Genomic DNA, 19,684 nt, shown 5'->3' with positions numbered 1-19,684 from the left:
GGTATCCACACGGATTGGGAATCGCAAGCCGTCGACATTAGCTTTACAGCAAGGATCGCATCTGCTCAATAAATCATGCAAGATGAGCCGCAATCTTTAGAAAACTCTGGTAAAAAGCGCTGCTAGTACCATTTCTCTTACAAAGGTTGCACCTGTAGCATGCATATTGACACATTTGAGCAGCGAGTTTAATACCACGATGAAGAGAGTACTGACAGGAATGTTCGTGTTTTTTTAAATAATCGCGGAATACGCTGCGACATACCTTGACGGATCCGCCCGAAACTGCTCACAAAGTATGAAAGTTCAACAAGTAAAAATCATTTATCTTGAATTGGACTCTTCTCACCAAGTTCCTCACGAAAAGAACTTCCTTGATAGCTTGTTGTGGTTGAAGTACCTGGCACTGGCATCTGCTGGCACCAGCTCTGGGGTGATCTAGGTACAATTTCGACTCAAGGAAATTGATTTTACGATTTTTTCAAATGAAACTTTAAAATAATATTGGCGAAACTCACATTCAAACCACCAGCCAGAGCCAGCAAAGTAGGATGCTGACGTACCATCCTATATCTCTTTTCAGAACGTACTGGTATTCTGGTAGAGCAAGACATTCCTACGAACTATACGGAACATCTCTATATTTCCCGTTAGATTCCCACTCTTCTATAATGCTGCAGTCTTCTGGCTCAAGGGAGGAAAGTGTTCACCACGAAGAGCTTTACATGCGTGGAGAGAGCGGTCGCTTCAAACGCCGTCGAGGCGTGACTCCCAATCAAAGCGAATGGCCGGTGGTCACGCATTCAGGAGGCGAAAACTACGCCACCACTCCACTGCATTGTTACCCTGGTCGTACCTCTTCTTCCAAAAGGACCAAGGTCGACCGTTGCCCCGATTCCTTGCTCTTCAAGTCGGGACAGCATCGTTTAGATCCATTGCTCCCAGCCAGTGGTTCGCAAGAGCTTTGGTAGTTTCCCGTGGGGCAAATAACAAGGTTTCCCGCAAATAAAGATCTTTAACTAGATGTCTCTCACTGTATTTCAACCCGAAAGCTGGAAAGGCAGGGGTAGAGTTCACCCCAGACTAGTAATGAGCCACAGGCATATGTATGCCAAACATTCAGTAAAGCGGCAAGTTCCTACCCCTAGGTAACGAAGATTTTGTGCCTGATTTGAGTATTTCAATGCTGGAAGCTAAACGCATTTTCCACTTTAAATAATTCTTCAAAATCGTTTGAACGTATTCACATAAGTAATAAAAATGTGTTTAGATACGTGTGTAAAAATTTTGAGAAGTACAGAAGCCAATTGGGCAGAGCGTTGCCAGCCAGTATAAAGGATCCGGATTCAAATTCCGTCTGAAGCCAACGAAAAGCCTCAAAATAAGATCCTCAAAGTGCAAGTTGACCCAGTGAAATCAGCTGATATCTGAACCGACGGAATGAGAGAGAAATAACCGTGTGGTGAATTCGCTGTTATTGTGAAAGTGACTGAATAAACTTGATGGTACAAATATTAGGATTGTACAGATGAACAGATTTGATAATATTAGATAACAATATTTGGAAATATGATATTCTCCAACTAACTTCAGCATCACCATTCCTACTGACGTGTGTCCGAAAACCACGAATTGAGCCACGAAATAAAGCATGTAAATGAAAGGAAGCGGAAATCAAAGAGCACAGAGTAAAAGGTTGAAATTCGCAGTGAATTACTCAGCTGACTCAGCTGAATATTTGCGGGTGGCCGAAAGTATCACCCGGGATTTAAACCATGGACCCTGCAACCAGCAGCCACGCAGTCCACCCAAAAGGCTACCACAGTCTCCAAATGCTTAGGTCCTCTGGTAGCTTAAAATTAAGGAGACTTGAATCTGGAATGAATAGCGAGTGCGATACCTAATGAAGAATCACAGTTCAAGCTTTATAAAGCCTGCAGAAAAACTTATAGAAGGATGGCTATAATTATGGATAAAAGAACAGTGGAGGAAACTTGCACCATGCAAAGGGTAGGCGTTCATTATGACCAGGACAGCATGAATTATTTTAATTTTTAAAGCAGTACATAGGGTAAAATCTTAAATATATGACTTTCCCTGGTTATCAGTCGTGAATGGTGAAATTCACGAAAATTCAAAGCAAAATATAATCACGAATAGCTGGTAATAACTCATGTGATCGCATATAATAGCATTTATAGGGATGCGCGAGAAGTACTTTTTGATCTCGAGTCGAGTTGAAAACTATTCGCGAGTACCGAGTCGAGTCAAGTATGGTAATTTCTGGACCAGGCAATACACCAACGCACGTTCAACATATTTTCATTTATCTAATACTCTAGTAAATTTTCTTCTAGTCGACTCGAATTTCCGTGCACGCGCACATCCCTAAGCATTTAAAACATTACTAGCGTAAAAATTCATGAGACAGACCATACCTTAAATCCATAGCATGCTCTTGTAAAAAAATGCATAACAACGTGATTTTATTTATCATGAAATATTACTATTAAGAGGTAATCATGTTGACATCTACGGCCCAATTACTCAAAGAAATAATGAACGTTCTTTATAACCATGGTTATGGCTCAGATAAAATCAGCTAAATTTCAGCAAAACCTTCTTTCAACCTTTCGTGTCGGTAAACGATTGAATTACATGAGGATTCCAAATAGAATTTTTTCATTTCCTTGTTCTAAGCGTTTCACTTTGTCCAGGTCAGCAAAATTTGCTCGTAACTTCTACACAAAAAATGCAGACTTTTATTTATTCAGAATTTTACAACAGGAAAAAAAATGAGGAAGGTTTCTAGGTTTTGAGTTAGTGAATTTTGAGAAAGTTTTTATAATATTATTAGATATAACAGAATGCTTCGGGATGGTGTTCATTGTGCCAAATAAACATGGGAATATGAGAACATATTTTCGATGTGGTGAGTTGAATGATTTTAATGTGATTCATAGCTAATTTATGCGAAGAATTGTTTTGATAAACAATTTTTACATTTATAAATTTCGAGTTGGTCAAAAGTAAGCTGGAGACGGTGTTAACTGTATATAAATTTAGCGCACTGATGATAGGTTCATTAAATTCCGAAATATTGGCGAAGAATTGCTGTTTTATTATATCTAAGAACTAACCTCGAGAGAATCAGGCAATATTTTACAATAGAGAAAAAAATGGACCTATATGCAGTATTTTTTCGAGAAACATGCCACAAAAAAGAGCAAGCTGAATTTTTGCTTCGTCATCGAAAGAAAACTATCATAGAAAGGGGCATGTCCGTCTCCGTGGGATGCTCATCAGAAAATCGAGGTGTGGCCACCCATCCACGTCCTTCTCCTCGGCCGCAGAATTTGGAAAAGAAGGGAATTACCGAAACAAACAAAGGACTAAGATATCGCTCATCGATCACCTTCTCCAGAAACGCGACGGACGAAAGGTTTCGGAAAAAAGAGACTCTTTTCTTCATTTTGGCGATACAAAGCGATGGAAATGTGGGACGGATGTGGTTTACTGAGAATGAACAGGATGACGGGAGATATTCTTACGAGCGTTTTTCCGAAAACCGCGAAATGAGCCACAGCGACAAAGCGTGTAAATAAAAGGAAGTGGAAATCAACAGAGTACAGAGTGAAAGGTTGAAATTTTGGTGTAAATTACTCTGCAGACTGAGGAAAAATTCAACACGCTCCACGCCAGTTGGAATGGCCTATCTGGATATACCTCTACATAAACACGCGACATAAGTTTCAGTACACACGTTTATACACTAACTAAGTCACATTTGCTATGCAATCAAGTTATCATTCAATATGTTAATGAACAAAAAGATTGAATTAATATTTGTTGCTTTCCCGACGAATTATGTGGGTAAACTTTTCTCGATGACGGCTAGAGACGGCTAATACTGACGAGTACCACTCTGAATCACTTTCCACGTAGTCAAATATGAGTACGTCAAAAATAATGAACCGATTAAAATATCACTATTTTTCAGCACCTTATCTGTTGTGACTCAAAAGGGTGGGGTTGAAAAGAGGTCGATTTTCATACTATGAATCTCGTCACTGATACACTGGATCTCCGGATTCGGAGTCCCACCGGGTTAAAAACTTCATTTCTTCTGATGTTTCGTCCTGCGACTCGGGACTGATCCTCAGGGCTGCTGATTTTCGTTTTATTTGTTTTTTTTTTTTGTAAAAAATGCTGTATAAAAAAACATATGCAACGACACAAAGCAGCCCTGAGGAGGAGCCCCTAGTCGGAGTCCGAAGTATTGGAAGAAATTAAGTGTTTAACCCGGTAGAAAACCAGAGAAAAATTTACTCACAACCTGAAGAGTGTTTAGAGCCACAGCGTAAGAAATTTCACACATTCATAGTGGGGCGGGGCAGTAACTTCCCTGGGCTATATTACACTTCGAGGAATTTTTTTGCGAGTGTCGGAAGGTATCATCCAGGATTTAAACCATGGAACATTCGATCAAATGCCAAGCTGTCTACTCAAAAGGCTACCACAATCCTAAAAAGTTTAGGCACTATTTCAGCTAAAAACATAATGAAACTAAAACTCGAATGAATAGCGACTGAAAAAATTGGATGGGAGAGACGACTAACCCTGAGGAGTCCCACTCTGAATCACTATCTACGAAGTCAAATATGAGTATGCCAAAAAGAATGAACCGATTTTTTAAAAATCACAATTTTTCAGCACATTATCTGTTGTGACTCAAAAGCGTAGGGTTAGAAAGAGGTCAATTTTCATACTATGTATCTCGTAACTGACATACTGGATCTCCAGATTCGGAAAGAGTACATACACTGTATGTCATACAGCTAAGAATGGAGGTAGGTTCCATCCTCTTATCTTCGCGCTGATAAGTACATCACATAGCAGACTTCGTTTCCATTTTCTTTGTTTCAAACTTTAATTGCGATATAAGTAAATGAAGTTCAGTAAAATAATTATGGAAATATTAACGATTGAACTGGGTTTATATAATATTCGTGAATGTAATTCTCTTTGCACAGGATATTAAAAGCCAGACATGACTCTTTTATGATTGAAACTTGTTTCTTCCAGTTAAGTAGCTCATCGCATGTTGTTTTGAAACTTTTACCCATTAATTAAATCGAGCAGAATCAGTCAAATATGAATCCATATATTCTCACCTTAATGAGTACAGAGTTTCCGATCCTTAAAATAAATCCACTGGGCGTTTGATGCCTTATGCCGAAATATCTACTCTACCCATGTGAACAACCTGTCCTCACCATTCTCTGAAGAAGTCACGCTTCAAAACGTATGTAAATTCAAAGAAAGCATGAAAAATAACTATATAATAGCGAAAATGCCACTGAGGCGTCATGACGTTTTGGCTCAGATAGAAATGAGCAAAGGCTCATTAGTCATGCATATCTAACTCGGTCATCAAAGTGCTACTCCTCCGGCTCCACCATTCAAAGTGAGAACTACGATTAGCGAAAAGAAACATTACGAGTTTGAAATGGGGAAATTTCAAGATTTAAAACGCATTAAAATACTCAAATTACCTCCTAACTTGGTATGAACTTGGTAACTCAAAATGGAAAAAGACACTCAAAGAATTGATTTTGGACTCGTTGTAAGTCGACCTTGAGATGAGGAATCAACAAGGAAATTTGGAATTGTGGACTTTTTTCAGACCGACAGATATAAGGTTTGAAGGAAAAATTGAATCATAGGGATCGAAGTTGGATGTGGATTTCATAAATTATTTAATTCTCCTAGTAATAATGATCAAATTTTTTTTCAAATAACACATTCGCGCTTTGTTGTGGTAATGCACAAATCTGTGAGAAGAATTTGCGTGCAATTTAGTTCTATTGTAAGCAATATCTACTTCAAAATCTCAAAGATGCCAAAATGGCTCCAAGAAAGACGCAAAGGGCAACTAATAGTAATTCCTATCACCAAGATTAGAAATACGACGAATATTGACATCAAGATTAGATTCTCTCTTTTTACTTTTAGGTCTTTCTCTACCAATAAAAGCAACTTACAAAATTTTCAGAAATAATAACGGTTTGTAAAGCCTGTAATCATAATTACCATTCACTTGGTCTTCCATCTTTACCTAACTTATGCAGCCCTCCCCGATTAGTACCTGCTCCATACAAAACCCTGTATCCTTCGTATCTCATCCAAAGTCCTGAGTGTACATGTGTGTACATGTGTGTACATGTGTATGATTAATATAAGCCAATAAGAAATAATAAGTCACAATTCTACAAATGTCTGAGTTTACAAATATTTAACTACTACACGCAACGAAAAAGAGCATATTAACAAGTGCGAAATTAAATAGTACATGGAAAATCAAGATCTACATGTAAAAACATTTCTAACGCGTTCTGCGCGAACAAAGTATTAATAGTTTAGTTTAGTTATTTCAAAATTGGTAGTAATACTAGTATTATATGGTCCATTATTAGATAGGAAGGTAGGTAGGAATGGGTTTTTTCCTACACTCATTATACTTTTTATTGTATTCTATATTTTTTCTTTTTTACTTTGCACTTTGCAACATGGCTCCTTGCCCGTGAATAAAAAATATTATTAAATATTATTACAAAGAATACTTCAGAAATAATAACTGGTACGATTTCGTATCCATTCAATAATCGAGCCGCCCATCTTACTCAGGGCTCAATCACAAATACCGCTCTATGATATCAAATCCAGTGCTCAGCAATACCTACTCGGTGAGTTTGAGGCATCAAAGCATGAAACAAATAAGTAGCTTACCTATTATTATTCCACTTTAACGCTGCCTATCTTACACATTGGGTGTATGCGTGCCTCTGGAATAGCGGAGTGGAGTTTGATGTTTTTCGTTTTCTTTTCCACTCTCCGCCTGAGTAAACCGTCCCAATTCCGGGTGCCGAAGCTCCCTCGGGCACGGCCCAGGATTCCGTTCTGCTCCGATAAGTTCACTATGTCTCGCGGCGGAAAAACAATGCCACTCCGCCACTGACCAAGGAAGGCCACTACGCGGAGACGTAGCTCGCGAGTACCCAGAGTTATCCCATATTCTATAGCCAATTGAAAATGTAGTAAGTAAAAATATTATACCGGAAGATAGGTTTGCATGGAGCTTTTTCGAATCGCCCCGGCATATCTCCCATACCAATCCCTTATCATCTCAAAATAAGTCCAACTCCCTATAATGGGGAATTTTCACATTTTTTGAAAACTCTGTCAAAATGTAGTAAACCTCTAGGAAAGAATATCTACCGGGGGAAATTTCAATACTAGCGTTAGTTTTCAAGATATTAAAGGTCAAAGTGGAGGAGTGGGGGGTGCGAACGAAAGTAGTGTGTCCAAGAGGAGTGACGTCATTTCTCCCCAAACAGAGTTGCTAACGTCCGAGGCGTGGAGCTTCGAGATTGTTGCGGTATACGTACGCCAGGAAGACGGTATGTTTACATACGTAAAGTGCTGTTTATAACATCGAATAATAAATATTGCGTGGTGCCTATGCGTTCAAATACATCTCGAAATTCTAATAAAATATTCGTCCTTATGTCGAATAATAAAGCGAGATGAAAGAAGTGGGTTACGGCGATGAAGAGGAAGAACGATCTGTCGTCGAAAACGACGGGATTTGTTCGTGAAGATCACTTTACCTTAAGTAATTACGACTGAATTATGCTGAGAAATGACTTGAGCGTGTGGTGCGGAGGACGTGCAGTTGCCCTTTTCGCGAAGTACCCGTCTGTCGCTTGCATACTGTTTTTACTGAGTTATCGTAGGTTGACAGCGACGACGGACGGTAGTACCCGATGTCTTATAATTATCGTATGTTTTGAATTCGTCAATGATTAATCAATGACGATTAATCATTGATTAAGAAACTCACTGATGCATAATCACTACCTCCTCCAATCAACTGACTTAGAGCCATAGGAGGAAATACAACCTGAGGAAGTGGTGGAAAGTTGAGGTCAGGAAAAGTCATGCCAATTGAAACCAGAATCAAAAATTGTTGGAAAAGAAACCTGTTTCCGCCAATGCTGCTACTTCTCCTATGAATATGATAAGTGACTGACATGGAATCAGACAGGGAGATATATAGCCAAAGGGTCAAGTATATTGTGTTTTTCTTGGAAAAAAGGCAGCATTGTATTTAAGAGTAGATTGTGAAAATTGTTTTATTGTCGATATGCTATCAGGAAAGACTGGGTTACCTGTTATTTCTATGATCAGGAAAATTAGACTCAACAAATCCTTCAATATTTTAGCCTAGAAGATCTCAATGTCTCACCCTCGACAGCGGCACGATATTTCTCTGCTTCCATTATTCCGGTGGCTAGTCAATTGAAAAATCTAGTTTTTTGGGTTGACAAAAATAAGATGTTGCTTAATATGCCAATTCCCTTTCCTGCTCGCAATTCACATGTAGAGTCAACTGTTGATTGTTTAGAAATAGGCATTGAAAAACCAGGTAACCCAATTTGGCAAAGTTTAACCTGAATTGGAGCATAAAAAAATAGATCAGTACTCACTACAGTGAGTGACATTTTCTATTGTATGGATCAGTTCTTTTTACTGCGATCAGTATAACAAATTGCGCTTAGTTTATTACGCTGCGATAGGTATAAAGTAAAAAAGTGAATTGCGAAGGAAAATCTAATTCCGTTTTTTTACAGTACTAATCAGTGAATTATACTGCTGATAGTGAAGAAAAATAGAAATAATGTTTTTTCAAACGCAATTATTTCAAAAGGAATCATTTTTAACATTACTATAAAATCAATGAATTGTTTATAGCTCAAATATTTCTATCTAAACTCAATAAAAAAAATAAATCATATGATTCTTCTTTAGAAAATTTCATTTCGAGGGGTAATGGTGGCCGGGCAATAGATAGTGTCATTCGCATAGACTGGGTTTCTTGAGCAAATTCTAAAAGGCTGTGGGGTAAAAGTAGATCGCGTGTTCAAACTAACTGTTCACTCATTCAGTGGTAAAATTTGAGAGTTAATTAGACCACCAAGAGTTTCCAAGAATGTAGAGAGCTCTCAAGATGAAGTTAAGCTAACTCAGCAAATAGAAAGCTTTAGGACCCATGTGGAGAGAGTAATAAGAAAGGTCAGGGAATACAAGTTGCCTGTCCATCATTCCTGCATTGACAACCGTTTGGTGCAAGAAGCAGGATTAGAAGATAGCTTTAAAAGACAATCACTTCTACCATAACGATATTCGGGCTCTGCTTCAATGATGGGGAATGTTTTTAGGAAGCGACAGAAAATACTTTGAATGGTTCATTTATAACCTTTTTTTAAATAAAGATGTATTTTTCATTTAAAAAACAGCGAGAGATTAGTTGCGCACCTAATACTATTTAACATAAATGATTGAATTATGTCATACGTTTGCTAAATAGATCATAATTATTTTGTAGGCATCTAATAGAAGTTTCATAGCTAACATTAAAGGCTGTATTATCTTATGCTTATGCCTATCGTTAAGCAGCCACTATAAAAGCGGCTACAAAAGTTCATAACCTTTCAAAACCTTTACACACTTCAGATAGTATGCACACAGAACACACCTTAAAACTGTACATAGTATGATGTGCATAATATGTACAGAAAAATTACCATAAATCTGTGCACAGAAAGCATTTCACAACATACTGAATCAAAAAGCTGATATCATACCGAAAGCAAAAAATCATAACTTGTACCATACAAACTATATTTGCACTAACTAGATGCATCAACATTTCATGCAGAAATTTTCAACGGAGGCCGAGTAACTACTACTGTATTCGTAAAAGCTGGTCCAGAAATACCATAATAAACTAAAATAAATTACTGCGAAGCTTTCACTTCTCTAAATTCTGCAGCCAAAAAGTTTGGGTTACTTTTAAAATATAATGCCATCATTATGGAATTCACCTCTGGGAGATTATCGCAACAGCCTTTTCACGAAACCGTCTTCCATTTCGCATATATTCGATATATTCTTGTTCTACGAATACAGAAAATGGATAAAATATACTTGGCGTGACTAAATAACGTCATAAAATGTCTGACAGAAAACACGGATTAAAAAAATACCGAAATATTCACTTACTCAACGACTGCTTCATTGTAGCTTCTGCGGCCGTACATGCAAAACGAAAACGCCGTAGGGAGAAATGACGTCACCAACAATCACAGCTAACTTCGCGTTTGCAGACGCATTTCACTGTTTTAAATGAATTTCATGATAAAATCAATGGTTTACGAGAAGTTTGATTGGTGAAAATGGATTCCTGGTGAAAATTGCTATAAGAATCATATATTATTTCGATTAAAAAAATTTCATGCAACTTCCCCATTCTATCGATTGACCCTACTCTCTTCCTCATTCTCCACCGCTTACCAAGCATCCACGTCCCCTAGAGAAGACCAGGGTATGTTTGCATACTACATTTTTTCCGAAACAAGTTATAAATGACGCGCCACCAGTCATGAAATATTGATGTTGCTCCCTAGTCGGTGTTTTCTCAATTTTTTGAGTATCGGTCTAGCATATGGAAATGATATCTGTTTTCTTTCAAGGTGAGCAAATTTTGTGTTGAACTTATTGAAACTTTTTGTGCCCTAATAATACTTAAGTATACTTAATAATAATAGGGTGGTTTCCTATTATTTTTTTATTGCTTTAATCGAAAGATTATTACTCCTGGAGTACGTATTTCACGCTTTTAGATTTTTAAATGACATCTATTTTTCGCGATTAATTGAAAAGTGAAAATGTTCAAGCGCGCGAAAACGCGACGCTTAAGTATGAATGCCGGGAAATATCTCCGTACGTCGTATTTCTGGTTCCCCCTCCCGCCCGGTGAGGTGACCTTGAGGCGAGGCTTAACGCTGATACGTCGCAGGATGCTAGCGGATAGCTGATAGCTTGTGAGTACCTTGCTGGATGGTAGCGCTTGGCTTAAAAAAGGATTATTAATACCTTATCAAACGAAGAAAACTTTCCGAACTTAGCCAGTTTTAATAGGAGATTATTAAGACATGTTTCCCTGAGCTCTGTGCCTCATGCATGCATTGGTAACCTCAGACGATGTATAACTCCTATCCTCTCGTGTAGAAACTAGGTCCCTGTGACGTCATGCGGAGTGGAATCGCATGGGCGCCAATCTGGCCTTTTTCAAATGAGGATAAAATTTGACCCTTGCCATTCGTCTAAACCGGTATTTTAAAAACCAAATAATTTGTGTGTTATGAATACACTAATGGTGGGTAACGAATCGCAATCAATGCCTATCGTTTTCTTTGATGAAGGAAACTACCCTATTAAGGGCAAACAATTATAAGAACAGTAGCAGAATTTTATCCTTTTTGAGAACTGTATTTGTATGAATATAAATGTTATTAATTTTCTGTGCACGTTAAAAACAAATCCAAACAGGGCGTCAGGGCACCTTTACGCACATCCTCACTCCGTAACCGTGCCCCTGAAGCTTTTATTACAACGTACTGCCCCAAATCTTGTTAGAAGTTTCAGACTACATATTTAGTATGGCAAATTCGGTTCCTGGGGCAGGTTTACGCAACAGACTTGGGCCCAAAAACATTTTTTTGCTGCTAATAATACTAATAGGCCAACAACTTCATACACGAATTCTGACGTGGATAACTGCTACATAAAACCACAATGTCTGAAATTTCCTGAGTTAAAACATAAAAAATTATAAAATTCACTATACAAAATTCGCGCAAACGTGCCCTGGTCTACCCTATATGTACTACGATATCTATCCATACCGTTTTTGTCCTCCGTATCTCCAGTGGAAGTTTCCTTTTCTTTTCCACCATAACCATGACTTATTTGTTCCTTCCCATCTCCGTCCACATCACCCTCTTCGTTCTATCAGGTTCTATTCACCCCCACATCTCGAATGCCTCCAGTGTTTTCTCGTCCACCTTCCACAGGACCCACGTTTCCGCGCCGTAAAGTGCTACACATCAATTGAAACTCTTCAATAGCCTTATTTTATATTATCCCTGTTACATGAGGATCCTTAATCCGCTCATTCCTATTTATGACAGCCTCTTTTGCTAAAGAAATTCTCTTTCTCGTGTCCTCGCTGTTGAGTCCGTTTTCCACTGAAATTCTGCTAAAACAGCTGAATTTCTCCCCCTTTTTTAGTTTTCGAACACCTAATTTTATCCTCATATTGCTAAAAACAGAATCTCTTAACGTAGTTGTAAGCCATAAACAGCGTTCAGTTTAAATCCCTATCAGCATCCACTTCCCAAAAATTTGCATACTGTGAGCGCAAGGTATATATTCTCGTTCTGAAACTCGTCTTTCTTCCAAGGTAAGCCGTCGATTTCTCGATCCTTATGTAATTTTTTTTTTACACTTCCAGGAGAATGTCAATGGAACTAAACCGACATTAACACTGCTGGGAAGAATGATTCAGATACGTTTGCGTTATAAATGAGAATAACGGCCCAGTAGCATTATCAGGCCAGTGGACACGATGTCTCTGCAAGACTGCAGTTGAAAAATGAAACTATTCCCTCGGTCAAGCTACTTTTTAAACATATTAAATAGTGCATAATTGGTATTATACCACATGTCATTATAAGCTAGCCCTTTGAAGTGGTCCCTTTCCAGTATATCTTAAAAATTCTATAACCTTGCAGTTTCTTCGTTTATTTTTTACACCAAATCCCACAGTAATGAGTTGCAAGTTGCGTACTACGGATATATTTAATATTGAGCCCTTCATTGTCCATTTATGGTTGTAACCACGACCCCTAAATATATAAGGTATGCAAGGACCATGGTTGTAACTAAGTGATTTAGTTTGTACTCGCCCCTCCATGTTACTCCTCCTCCTCGTAAGATTGCCTCCATGGGTAATTTCGGAAGGATGCTGAAAGCTTAAGTTGGCAGTAGTGATCAGCGAATAATGAATTTTAACGAGAAAATATGATGGAAGAGTGACTTTCCTCACTCCCAGCAGACGAACGTCAGCTCAAATAATGAAAAATATCCCCGAATAAAAAGCTTCATAAAATCCAAAACTGTATGCTGACCTTAATGATATGAAAACCAATCTTTTACTGACCCAAATGCAGCGAAGTCATGGGTTCCTGTTGAGTTACGTACTTTCTTCAGCAGTTGAATGAGTTTCGTTTATTAAATCCTGATACACAGTGCTATGTAAAGAAGATTGCGTAAGAGACATTGGCTACAAAAAGAGCACAGACTCATAAAAGCGAGGTAAAATATCATAGAATTGACGATTACTACTAGCAAAGATTACTAGAAACTATTGTTAGTAGTAATCGTATTAAGAGATCTGATGACTTACCACATCGCTAAATATTTACCGAGGATAGCCATAATCTTAGTTCGTATCTACAACAAAATCATTTACACTATACATATGACACCCGAACAATTTCGTAGCTTTGAGAGTTTTATGTAAACCGCTTAAGTAATCAGTCTCAACGATTTCGTGATCATGAATTTACGGGCGAGTACGTGGTTAATTTCATTAGTGATGTTACGCACACCAAACGAGGTTTCAATAGAAATTCTTCAAATGCTGGTTTCAATGCAACACTATGATGAGAAAAATGGGTTCGGCATTCTAATTGCCACTATATAAGCCAGACGTAAAATGAAAAGTATTCGATTGATTACAAAAATGGTTGAGTTGGACCGCTTTAGTGGGTAGAAGAACAACAAAGACGCCCTAAGCATTAGCATTTTGAAAACCAGAAAATAATTCAAATTAAATAAAACTCACGAGAACGAAAAACGGAATAACCATTGCGATAATAATAATTCACTTCTAGTGTGGTAATGAATTGTTACTTTACAGGGTTCATGCGTTTAAAAGCATTACGATAAATGCTAGATACTACTTACAGAGTTATTTCTTCAGTTTTCGGAATGCAACCAACCCACAATCTACACAAAATCTACGACCGCACTATGACCACATTGTGGCAAGCAATTTTGGCCATAGCGGTTCAGGACCATCGGCCGGATTGTGGTCAAAGAAATACCGGCCACAAAGCCGATTGCTATGATATGGAAGCAACATAAATCTATGCAATTTTTCTATTGTTTTATTCACAAAAATATTTATATATTAATATTCAATTAATCACAAAATAATTCTCTCCCATCGATCCTAAGGTTTGCAAAGGTGCTAAACTGGTAACGTCAGTCATTACGTGATAGATTCAAAAATGTATGATTATCTTACTGTATCACTGGCAACTGTTGATTTATTACCTTGATTAATTAATTAAGGTAATAAATTCATTATTATTTAAATTTATTAATCTTTTGTTTATTTTATGGTAGGTTTAATGAACCAAAGAGGTTACCATTTCTGTATCTAGACTTTTAAGATAGTAGACTGAAACCATACTTGTAATTATTGTGAACCATGACACTTCAATAATCCATTCCATAAACTAAACGCGGACTCAGTAAAAAAAGGGAATTCATCACTTCTATGTACCTTACCGCAGCTGAACTTTAGGGCAAAGCAAGAATGTGCTCTACGGATGGAAGAGAGAATACAATCAGACGTCGGGTCTCTGAGGTTGAAACAGCATAATTTGAGGAAAGAAGAAGTCAAGACGTAGATAACTTGATATCTGCGATCTCAATATGTCACGTGCTTCACAGTAAACGAGAAATTCTAAAATATATTAAAAAAGCACGCTATTATAAATGAAAGATAGATTAATTAACTCAGCCATCCCTTCACTCATTAACTGCTCCGGAGAGGAACAAGCAAGGTAGAGAAAAAGGCATCTTTTTCGCCGCGAATCATTTATGGAGATATCTGCCTATTTTTTCGCCTTCATAATTCTAAATTCCTCTGGCGTGGATTCATTGCAATGACAGAACGCTATGCAAAAATTAGGAACAGCTTATTTTAAGGAGGAAACCATAACATGAATTAAAAGCATTACATCATATTACGTCCGTGATCAGTGTGAGACATTTCCTGACAGAGTGTGACTTGTATCGGGCATTGCAAAATAGGATGTACCTTGTAGGAGGATTAAACGTCGTTATCCGTGACAACCCTGAGCCTCTGAGCCGGGTAATAACATTTGAAAATTATTGGTCTCCAAAATTTTAAAGAAATACTTTTATAATACGATCCATGAATGATAAGCTGAAATATACTGTCAACGAGTATTGGCTACCAAGAATTCCTACAAATGTATGGTGAAATGATATATTGGACTAAGCAAAAAATACAACCGAGTAATTTTCACTGGTAGCATAATAATGCAGAATACAATTCACAATACAATACCTTTCAAGGTACCTTTCGTAAAGCATAGTTCTCGATAAATAAATCGGTAGGAGATCATTATCGGGCTCAATGTTTTAAACTATAAATATTAAGAACTTTCCCTCACCTGCGAACAGTAGTTTTATTTCCTTAAAAAAAAGATATGATCTGCAGCTACGAATTCTCAATTAGCACAGCCGTCTCTCCTAAATCTTCACTGAGAAGAATTTTTTCCAGAAGGATTCCAGCCGTTAAGTTTAGGGCTTTTCCTATCGAAGCTGAAAAGTCGAGTTTCAATCGAAACTCGAATTTTATGTGTCGATCTCCAATTCCACGATCTTTGACTATTAAAACGCAATGTTACATTTTAATCGAAATCGAATTTTCCATCACTAGGCAGCGCAGACCGCTAATGTGGAGTCATTCACGTTGTGCGCTCAAGTATGGAATTTCCTCAGTAAAAGTCATCCAACTAGACGAAGCTATCTTATATGCATAGATATCTATTCCAAGGTAATTTAATTGTTTGAAACAATACGGGCGAAATCAGGGAACGATTTCCATTTTTGCACGCAAATTAAGTGGCTAAAAGTACATCAAGTAGCGTACCGCTGGCGATAGTATCTCCGATAAGAATGTGAAAGAACCATTTGAATGTAACTTCCAGACAAAAACAAGAGAAGCAATTGAGCTTCCGAGATAAGAGTGCCAACAGATTACAGCTGATACTGAGATGGAGTGATAATCAAGTGTCACAATAACAAAGAGAACGTCTTTGATAGCAACCTCAGAAAAACTTCGCACTATAGGCGGCATCGGCCTTCGATGAGTACATTTGACGGCTCCATAACGTCCTCTCCAAAAAAGTCTTAAAAAAATAATGCATTGAATTTGATTCAATTCTCACCTGAACAAGGGCATACCCAGGATCAAAACTAGGGGTGGGGCAAGCCATGGTTGTTCAAGTTGTAGGTAAGATATAAGCATGGAAAAGGTTAATGAAATCAACATTTTAAGGAAACTGCAACAGCTCTTTATTAGTTTATTAAAATTATTTGCTTGAAAAAATATTATTTTTCTTCGAGAAATTTGTGATTTTTGCTTCTAGGCGGGGGGGAGGGGGGGTCAGTTGCCCCCTCCTGCCCCTCGCTGGGTACGCCCATGCACCTGAATGAAATGGAAAGATAATTTATTCACTCGTCTTGATGAATCTCCCATTTCCCTTCAAATTCGCGCCTGAAAAGCATCCGGCATCGTTCTCATCCTCCTTTCTAAAGAGTTCACGTTATACAACAATTACGCTTCATAAAATCAATGAGCACTTTTTGAAATCGAAACATAATACTTCGAAAACATTTCATGTACATTAGGTGTATTAGCATTAATTCTTAACATATGATGGAGCTGTTTCAGGGGTCAACAGAGAAGACATCAGTTACTTGTCAATGAAATGAAGAGTCTTCCGAACACGCGAATAAACGAACACGGGGTTACTAAATCCGGGTCAGAAGGAAATTTAACCAACTATTTCAGCCAGTATATCATAAAGGGGACGATATTTCTGAAAGAATTAGGGAACGCAAAGACCCGACCAATGCACTGTGGTCAGGAAAAGTTCTGAGGATTAGGGAAGAGAGTATGTGCACTCGGGAGGAATACGAATGAAATGCAGTTTATTAGATGAAGTGTATCGTAAATATCATTACTTTCGATTAACAGCATAAATTGTTGCTTAGTTTGTTTAATAATTACTATTTAATATGCATTGTTTTCGCAACGATATTAGGCAGACGAAAACGCTCATCTATTGGCTCCTCGGTATGTGACGTCATTCTGGTCTATCTCATCAGCGTGCAAGGTGTTTATCGTGTTATGATCGTGTTTATGATTCAATAAACTACGTTTGTATTGGAAAAAGTTGGTGGATCTGATCTGTGTAAAGGGAAATACGTTTAAGTGCTTATCATGGAATCAGGTTTCGTGAGGGTTTCTTCAAATAATATCCCGAAGGTGGATGCTTCAATGATTGACCGTGCTGATTATGTTGGACTATACCTACATGCCTCGGCACGAAGTTTTAATGTTGAACTGGAGCTTTTTTGTTGTCTTGTCTCATTCATAATAAAGAGAAATGGACGGGAAACCTCATCGGAAATTAGGTCTAACATAAGTGAATTAAGTAAGATTGTTTACAGTAGGTAATTGGCCAAAAGTTTGTTAGCACGATTCGAAGGTTTACGGAAGTAAAAGTGCCGGTAGGTAGATAACTATCGATATTTGTATTATTGTCATTTCAAATACCGATCATAATTTAATTTATCTGTTTAACAATTTTCTATTCTATTATTATTTAACCTACTGACTCGCGAAAAATAATTTTTCATATTCAGTTATGGCCCGTGGTGACTGGATGAATATCCATAGTTAATTATTAAATTGCCGTTACTGAGCTGGGTTCTTCTTCTTCTGGGCTATTTAAGGTTTTAAACGTAAGCACAAATAACTGAAGTTACATTTTGGTCCAGTTTAAGCAGTACTCTGATCTTAATTTCTTAAAAAAACGCACTTTTAGTCGACGTATTTGTTCTTTCGTAGAATTAATGTATTCAAAAGCAGAGTTCTGATTATCTCAATGTTTCTACAAGTTATTTTCAGTTCGCTAACATAGATATGTCAGTCAGATGTACATTTGCTTGGTTGAGGTTTATGAATAGCATTTGTGAGGTATATCTAAAAATTGGTTATTGAAAACTTGGTCCGGATGAATGACGGAAATGTCTCGGGCTGGAAATCAAATGTTTGATAGTTAGATCAGACGATTACTTTTCATTCATTCGGTTTCAATATGCTTCTCGAAGCATTTGTTAGCACAATTTAATAATTGGTTCATTTTATATTTCTTCACAGCATAAGTTTATTGGTTTTCAAGGTACAAGTGTCTTGTTATGACTATCCATTAAGCGAGGAATCCCTGCGCGCGATGCATTTCCAAAAAGTAGTCCCGACTTGTGATACGTAATAATGAGCTTATTTCACATCCGATTTGGAAAATATTAGCATCACTGTGTTTGGAATTAAATAACAAACATTTTGAATACCCAAACTATCACTTTTTATCGAAAATTAATTTTCCGTTTTTTAGTTAGTAGTACGGGTACAGTTACTAAGTTACTAATTAGTGACTTAGTTTTCACGAATTAAGTCGTACTATTTTCAAGGATCATCTCTGTTTAAGTGTCTCTTAATTTTAATGTCACTATAAATCTGCAAACGAACGCAAATGCGAGAACCGAGGAGTAAGAAATACGATTAGGTAGTTCGAGGTAGAAAAGTTGATAGTCTCTCGTCGTCAGCGTAACCGAGAAACAAATGAATTAAAAGATGTAGATGATGGCATGTACACACTTTAAATCTAGTTCATAAGGCATTCCATGGCTTCTTTCCAAACTCAGTATACGCTGTAGAGGGGCTCACCCTAAAGAACAAGGAATGCCTGAGAACACGTCGAACAAAATGACGTCACAGCCTTGAGAATATGGCCGACTGGTGTTTCAGCGCATCATTAATTTTGCAAATTTTAATAATTAATATCTCGCTTAAAAAGTACCTCTCTATTCTCAGACTCGGAATTTAGCCTAATTGAGGTGTAAATTCTTTTTTAAGATCACTTCCCAAAATTGTGCACATACTCTAATAGAGCGAGGAGCGGTGCGAGCTAACATTGCGCGAATTTTGAATTTACTGTTCTTACGGCCGTTTTACACGGGGCACGGAATTGCGCAGGTTAGAACTGCATTAATTTCTGAAATGGCGTGGAATTGTACGACTGCATGAACGAAATTAGAACAGGGGCTATTTTGTCATCTCACGTCAACGCATTCTCGCATGTGTTCTAGCAATTCACCGCTTCACACGACGCAATTTTGACTGCGCCTTTGTAAACACGTCAGATTGTGCAAGTACGTGCCCCGAGTAAAACGACCTTCAGAGAAAGGAAGAACGAGTCTTTAAGATGACATGATCTTGAGATTTTTGTATAGATACCTATAAGTTGACACAACAGTTTAACCACTGATACATGTAAAATGCAAAGAATAATTTTAACTCCACGAAGAGCAGTTCCTAACAAAAATTCAAAAGAGTAAACATCTCATCACATTGCAGAATTTGAACGTTGAAAACTTTAATTTCATTTTTGGGAAAAAGTATCACGACAACCGTTCGCTCTCTCTTCAGACATCAGAATCTCCCATTCCTCAGACAGGAGTACCTTCTTCAATTTTTATGACACTCCCATGATGCCCGATTAACTCTGATCGCATTAAATCATGTGACTGGATAGGCCAATATTAC

Source organism: Ischnura elegans, chromosome 11 (genome assembly GCF_921293095.1).
Source record: "Ischnura elegans chromosome 11, ioIscEleg1.1, whole genome shotgun sequence".
NCBI classification, from domain to species: domain Eukaryota; kingdom Metazoa; phylum Arthropoda; class Insecta; order Odonata; family Coenagrionidae; genus Ischnura; species Ischnura elegans.
The sequence above is the reverse complement of the archived record's forward strand: the minus strand, read 5'-3'. Positions refer to the sequence as shown.